This window comes from Alexandromys fortis, unplaced genomic scaffold, assembly GCF_014885135.2.
Source record: "Alexandromys fortis isolate MF-2015 unplaced genomic scaffold, M_Fortis_MF-2015_v1.1 scaffold_344, whole genome shotgun sequence".
NCBI lineage: Eukaryota > Metazoa > Chordata > Mammalia > Rodentia > Cricetidae > Alexandromys > Alexandromys fortis.
Window position 1 is genome coordinate 411,228 of NW_026068226.1, and position 7,651 is coordinate 418,878.

A 7,651-nucleotide genomic window follows, 5' to 3' on the forward strand; every position below is an offset into this window, starting at 1 on the left:
TATTTAATCTTTTAGTTTTTAAATTTACTCGACTGCCAAGACTACCGAACTGGATTCAGTCCCCACAATGCTTGTGGTTGACAAAGCCACTTCTTCCAATTGCCCTCTGACCACACAGGCCCCTTGGCATGTGCCCACTCCAACCCTATACACACACAAAGGAAATAAATACAAATGCAATTATTTACGTATTTATTATTTTTATTTTGAGGTTGGGTCCTACCAGGTAGCCCTGACTGGCCTGGAACTCACTATGCAGACCAGTTTAGTCTCAAACTCACAATGTCTACCCGTAGCCTTTTCTTCCCAAGTACTGGGATTCAAGGGCTGCGGCACCACACCCTGCCTTTTTTTTAATTTTTATTTTATGTGGATGGGGAGTCCCTTGCATGTACATATGTGCACTGTGTGTACATACAGTGCCCAATAAGGCCAGAAAAGACAGCTTGATCCCCTGGGATTAGAATTACAGACAGCCACTATGTGGGTGCTGGGAATTAAAATTAAGCAGTCAATGCTCTTAACCACTGAGCCATCTCTCTATCCCCTCACAATTTCATTTTATTATTCTGTAGTTTTTAAATTTTAGGCTGGGTGGGGATGGCACACGCCTTTGATTCCAGGACTCACGAGGCAGAAGCAGGTGGATCTCTGAGACTGAGGACAGTCCTGTCTACAAGGTGAGTTCCAGGACAGCCATGGCTGTTCCACAGAGAAATCATGTCTTGAAAAACAAATAAAAAGAAAAGGAAGGAAGGAAGGAAGGAAGGAAGGAAGGAAGGAAGGAAGGAAGGAAGGGAAAGGGAAGGAAAGGGAATAGAAAAAAGAAAAAAAGGAAATCCAATTAGTTAACTTTTTTCTTTGAACCAAGGTGCCATGTGGCCCAGGCTGCCTTGCAGTATCGCAGAGACTATAGTCTGCGAATAACATTGGTCAGGACTACAGCTTGAGCCACCTTCCTCCGTTTGTGAGTGTTTGGGGCCGGAGCCCACAGAGCTTTGTACCTGCCAGGCAAGCCCATAACCAAGGGAGCTACACTCCCAGCTCGGTCCAAGCCTTTCGTTTATTGTTTTATTTATCCATCTCTTTATTGTTGTTGTTTTGAGACAGCGTCTCTGTAGCCCAGGGAGGATCTGGACTTGCTGTGTAGCAGAGGATAGGACTTTGAATTTTGCTTGCGATTATGTTATGTATATGTTCATGTATGTGTGTGTATGCACGTGTGAACATATGTGTGTGTGCATATATGGATGCCAGAGGACATCCTTTTCAGTGGTACTCCTCATAAGACATATATCCTATTTTAATTTTTTTTTTTTTTTGAGACAGGGTTTCTCTGTGTAGCCCTGGCTCTCCTTACTCTGTAGACCAGCCTGGCCTCAAACTCACAAAGATCCACCTGCCTCTGCCTCTTGAGTGCTGGGATTAAATGTGTGTGACACCACTGCTAGGTTAATTTTTAATTTTTTTTATTTTATTTTGTGTGCATGAGTGTTTCGCCTGTATGTATGTATATATGTGTGTACATATATGTGTATATACATGTGTGTGTTTGTGTTGTGCATGTGCATAGTTTCAGGGGAAGCCAGAGGAATGTGTTAACTGTTGTGTAGGTAAGGTTCTCTGCAAGAGCAGCAAGTGCTCTTAACTTCTGGACCATCTCTCCAGCCTTATTTATTTTTTACATGGTCACAGGAGATCAAACTCAGACATTCATGTTTGGAAAACAATTACTTTCCCAACTGAGTCCCATATCCCCAAGGATCAGAAACAGAAATGGAGGGGAGAAGATACTGGTGTGAGTCAGAAGATGGACTTGAGGGAGGGAGGGGAGGAAGGAGGGAGAGGTCACAAGCCTCACAGAGATAACAGGGCAATGCATGATGGGCGAATGAGTATTTGTAACCTGAGCCTTCTGGAGAAGTTCATAGTCATCTTTGGTAACACAGGGAATTGAGACCAGACAGACCTAGCTGAGACTCCATCTCTACAAGGCTCAATGGTTAAAGGTGCTGCTGCCAAGTCTAACAACCCAGGTTCAGTCTCCAGAACCCATACGGTAGAAGGAGAAAACTGACTCCTGATTTTCTCAGGTACAGTGTGTTATGAACATCAACACATACATACACACACACACAAACACACACAGAGACACAGATACATAAATATACACAAAGAGACACACACAAAGACACACACACAGAGACACATAGAGATACATATACAAACACATATAAATACACACAGAGACACACATAGACAGACACACAAACACACAGACACACACACATATACACACACAGACACACAAAACACATACACACATATACACACACAGACACATAAACACACAGACACACAGAGAGCTACATAAACATACACAAAGAGACACACACAAAGACACACACAGAGACACACAGAGATACATATACAAACACATATAAATACACACATAAACAGACACACAAACACACAGACACACACACATATACACACAGACACACAAAACACATACACACATATACACACACAGACACACAGAGAGCTACATAAACATACACAAAAGACACGTACAGACACACACAAACACACACAAAGAGACATACACATGCAGAGACATACACAAACACAGAGAGACACAGAGACACACATACAGACTCACATAAATACACACAGAGACACACAAACACACAGAGAGACACACACAGACACATAGAAACACAGATACACAGAGACATATACAGAAACACATACACACAGACACACACACGCATAGACTCACAAACACACGCACACAATAAAAATGAAATAATTTTTAAAATGTCAGCAAGCGGATTGCGGTCTAGAGCCTCTGAGAAGGAACCGAACAAGTCAAGACAGGGCCTTAGCTTAATGGGCCCTTCTTCGGGCTGGAGCTCTCCAGTCTGAGCTGTCAGTGGTCTTCCCTGCGTAACCACAGACAGCCGCTCCTACTGTTTTTGCATTAGAGATGACATCTGAGCTCAGACCTTTCTGAGCTGAAATTGTAAATTTTGGGGGATCATAGTCTTTTTCTCTTTCAGTGTTAAGACAGGACCCAGCGTTGTGCCAGGCAACTCTACCACGGCACCCACTGCCTTCCACAATCTCTTGAATCTGTGCAGTTTGAGATGGTTCCAGGTATTCTGTTGTTGGGGTCACTGGGCTGTGCGTATGTGTGTGAGTCATACAGCAATGAGTCAAGGAATTGAGCCTTCCCAGGGTGTGGTGCATGCCTGTAATCCCAGCTATTGGGAGGATGAGGCAGGAGGATGGATGCAAGTATGAGGCCAAGTAAGCCACATAATAAGAGCCTGAAAACAGTCAGTGTGTGTGTGTGTGTGGGGGGGGGAGACAGAGAAAAGGATAGAGAGAAAAAGAGACATAGACACGGAATATTAATGTCAGACACTATGGACATTTTTATAATTTCCCCTCTCTCTCCCTCCCTTCCTTTCCCCTTCTCTATTTCTCCCTTCCTTCTTTCCTTCCTTCCTTCCTTCCCTTCCTTCCTTCCTTCCTTCCTTCCTTCCTTCCTTCCTTCCTTCCTTCCTTCCTTTCTTTTTTTTAATGTGTGCTGGTGTTTTGCCTGCATGTATATGTGTGAAGGTGTCAAATCCCCGGGAACTGGAGGTACAGACAGTTGTGAGTTGCCATATGGGTGTTGGGAATTGAACCCAAGTCCTCCAAAAGAGCAGCCAGCACTCACCCCCTGAGCCATCTCTCCAGCCCCTATTTCTCCATTTCTTTGAGACAGGGTCTCATGTATCCCAGGATGGGCTCAAAATCCCTTGAACTTCTTCTCCTCCTGCGCCAGCTCCCCAGGTGTGCAAATATCACATCTGGAGAAGGGGTGCTGGGGGTAGAAACCCGAGCTTTATGAATTCTAGGCCAGTATGCTACCAACTGAGCTACATCTTTAGCCCTGTTATTTGTGATTTTTTTGAGACAGAATTTCTCTGTGTAGCCTTGGCTGTCCTGGAAGTCACTCTGCAGACCAGGCTGGCCTCGAACTCACAGAGATCCACCTGCCTCTACCTACCGAGTGCTGGGATTAAAGGTGTGCACCACCACTGCCTGGCATGATTTTAGTTTTTGATACAGAGTCTCACTACTGAGTCCCGACAGGCCTGGAACTTTCTGTATACACTGAGCTAGCCTTAAACTTACAGCAATCCTCTTGCCTCTGCTTCCTGAGAGCTGGGGCTGGGATGATAGACATACACCAACATAGCCATCATTCATTCTGTGTGTATGTGTGTCTGCCTGCCTGTGTGTCTCTGTATGTGTGTATGTGTCTGTCTGGTCTCTATGTGTATGCACGTATGTGTGTCTCTGTGTGCGAGTATGTGTCTGTCTTTCTGTGTGTGTGTTTCTCCATGTCTGTCTGTCTGTGTGTCTTTGTTTGTGTGTGTTTTTCTGTGTGTATGTGTGTGTACAAGTATACGAGTATGTATCTGTCTTTCTGTGTGTATGTGTCTGTCTGTCTGTGTCTGTGTATCTCTTTATGTGAGTGTCTGTCTTTCTGTATGTATGTGTCTGTCTGTCTGTCTCTCTGTGTGTGTGTCTTTCTGTGTGTACAAGTATACGAGTATGTATCTGTCTTTCTGTGTGTATGTGTCTGTCTGTCTGTCTCTGTGTGTGTGTCTGTGTCTCTGTGTGTACACATGTGTGTCTGTGTGTATACAAGCATATGAATATGTTCTGTGTGTATGTCTGTCTTTCTGTGTGAGTGTGTGTCTCTTGTTCTGTTTCTTAGGTCTCACTATGCAGCTCTGGCCGGTCTGGAACTCACTCTCTACACCAGGGTAACCTCAAACTCAGAGATCCACCTGCCTCTGCCTCCTGAGTGCTGAGGTTAAAGGCCTGCACCACCACCACCACCAGGCACACCCAGGCTTTATTATTTGTTTCCTGATATTCAGTATCTTTCCTCTTATTCTTCCTGGTTCAAAGATCTCAGTAGGCTTCCCAGTACCACAAGGAACCATGCCAAGCCTTCATGGCATCCTAGATCTTTGGGTTTACTGTCTTTTCTACCGACTGCTCCTCTCTGACCTGACAGTGGCATTGCACTTCCACGAGCCAGATTTTGGGACGGCCCCAACTCTGCAGAGGCCTTTTTGTGCTCTGCAAATTCTCACACATCCTCTTTCTAAGTGTGGCTGGTGAGGTTTCTCTGTGAGCTTTTATCTTCCTTCCCCACTTCCCTTAAACACCGGCTACAGTTACTAGTTGACAATCTTCTCTTGCGGGACCACTGTACCCCTTAATACAACTTGGTTGCTCCCCCCACCCTCTACATGTATTTATGTGTTCTTATTTTAGGGGAGGTGCACTTATATGTGGTAGAGTGTACGCCAGTATATGTGCATGCACGTGGAAGCCAGAGGATACCTTCAGATGGCCTTTCTCAGGTACCATCCACACTGAATTTTGATATAGGGTCAGCCTGGAACTCATGAAGCAGACCGTGCTGGCTAGCCAAAGAGCCCCATCAGATTCTCTGACACTGGGATTATCGGCAAGGCTCCATGGCCAGTTTTTATTTTACTTTATTATTATTTTAATTACATTTATGGGCTAGAAACATTTTTAGTTCCAGCGCTAGAGAGGCAGAGGCAGGTGAATTTCTGTGATTTCAAGGTCAGCCTGGTCTACAAAGTCACTTCCAGACCAGCGAGAGAGCCTGTCTAAAAAAATAAAAAATTAAATATAAATATTTAAAAATTTACATTTTTAGCCAGGCATTGATGGCTCGTGCCCTTAATCCCAGCACTTGTGAGGCAGAAACAGGTGGATCTCTGTGAGTCTAAGGCCAGCATGGACCACAGAGCTAGTTCCAGGATAGCTAGGGCTGTTACACATATTTGTTTGTTTGTTTGTTTGTTTGTTTTTTTTTGGTTTTTCGAGACAGGGTTTCTCTGTAGCTTTGGTGCCTGTTCTGGAACTAGCTGTTGTAGACCAGGCTGGCCTCGAACTCCCAGAGATCCGCCTGCCTCTGCCTCCCGAGTGCTGGGATTAAAGGCATGCGCCACCACCGCCCAGCTTGTTACACATATTTGTATTATTTGTCTGTGTAAATGTGCAAGTCTTGCATGTGTAGGAGCTGTCAGAAGACAGACAGCACATGTGAGCTCCAGAGATCTAACTCGGGTTGTCGGGTTTGGTGGCAGCATTCTTACATGTTGAACCATCTCTCCAACATCCTCCAGCTTCTCCCAACCTCTGCCTGGAGTCTGGGGACCAAACTCCCATTCTCAGGTTTACATGGCAAGGGCTTAACCCACTGATCCGGGTTTCACGGATTAAACCTGATAACCAGGTGTGCTCAGCAAACGCTTTTACTCCTTGATCCATCTCATCGGTCCTGTCTCGTGAAGCCCCGGCTGACTTTGTACTCATGAGGCTGACCTGAAACTTCTGAAAAGCCTGATTCCCACGGTGCTGAGACAACACCTGGGCCAGCCATCTCCGCTTCTCCTCTTTCTTCCTCTGAGGGAAAGGAGCTGTTGTAGAGTGGTTTCCTCCCAGATGAAAACACTCCTTCCAGGAGGGAGAGCAGACTCATGTGATTTGGGAGGCAAACACATTCCACACATCTAGGGAAGATGAAAGATACAAGGTTCTTCCTAAGGAAAAGTCTCACACAACAGAGCCTAAAGTCCTAGTGCCGAAACACTGGAAATCTAGCAGGACTTAAGGTCTAGGACCAAAGAGATGGAATCAGCAGAACATGACATGGTCATAGGAAGGATGTTGCGTGTGTCTCAGGCTGTGTTCTACTGCTGCAAACATGAGACCAGAGCATCTGAGGCCCAGAAGTTACATCTGATGTTGGCCTTCTTGTTGACCAAGTCCAGAGATGGTTCTGGCATCAGATGGCAGGAGGCTCCAAGAAACTCAGTTAAACTAGCACACAATTAACAGAACCCACTAATCCAATGAGTGACTGATTTATTATATGGCTTTTTTTATTTTCCTTTAAAACATTTTGAACTAGCCAGACAGTGGTGGTACATGCCTTTAACCCCAGCACTTGTGGGACAGAAGCAGGCAGATCTCTGTGAGTTCGAGGCCAGTCTGGTCTACAGAGGGAGTTCCAGGACAGGCTCCAAAGCTACAGAGAAAACCTATCTTGAAAACAGAAAAAAAATTTTTTATAATATATTTTTATTCAATACAATATATATTTTCCCTCCCTCAACTCCTCCCAGATCCTTCCGATTTCATTACCCACTCAACTTCATATTTTTTCTCTCTCTCAGAAAAAAATAGGAAAAACAACAAAAAAAATCATGAAAATCAAAACAAACATAAAAAAGAAACAAAACAGAAATTACCAAACACACACACATATTAAAATCGCGGGCAAGGTGGTGGTAGCAAACACCTTTAATCCCAGCACTCAGGAGGAAGAGGCAGGTGGATCTCTTAATTTTGGTCCAGTCAGGTATACATGGCAAATTTCCAGGCTATCCAGGACTACATGGTGAGACCTCGCCTTAAAAAAAACAAGTGGATAAATGTAATTTTTATGTTTTATTTTTATTTCAAGTGCATTGGTGGTTTGCCTGCATATATGTTTGTATGAGGGCATCTTTCCCCTGGAACTGGAGGTACAGACAGTTGT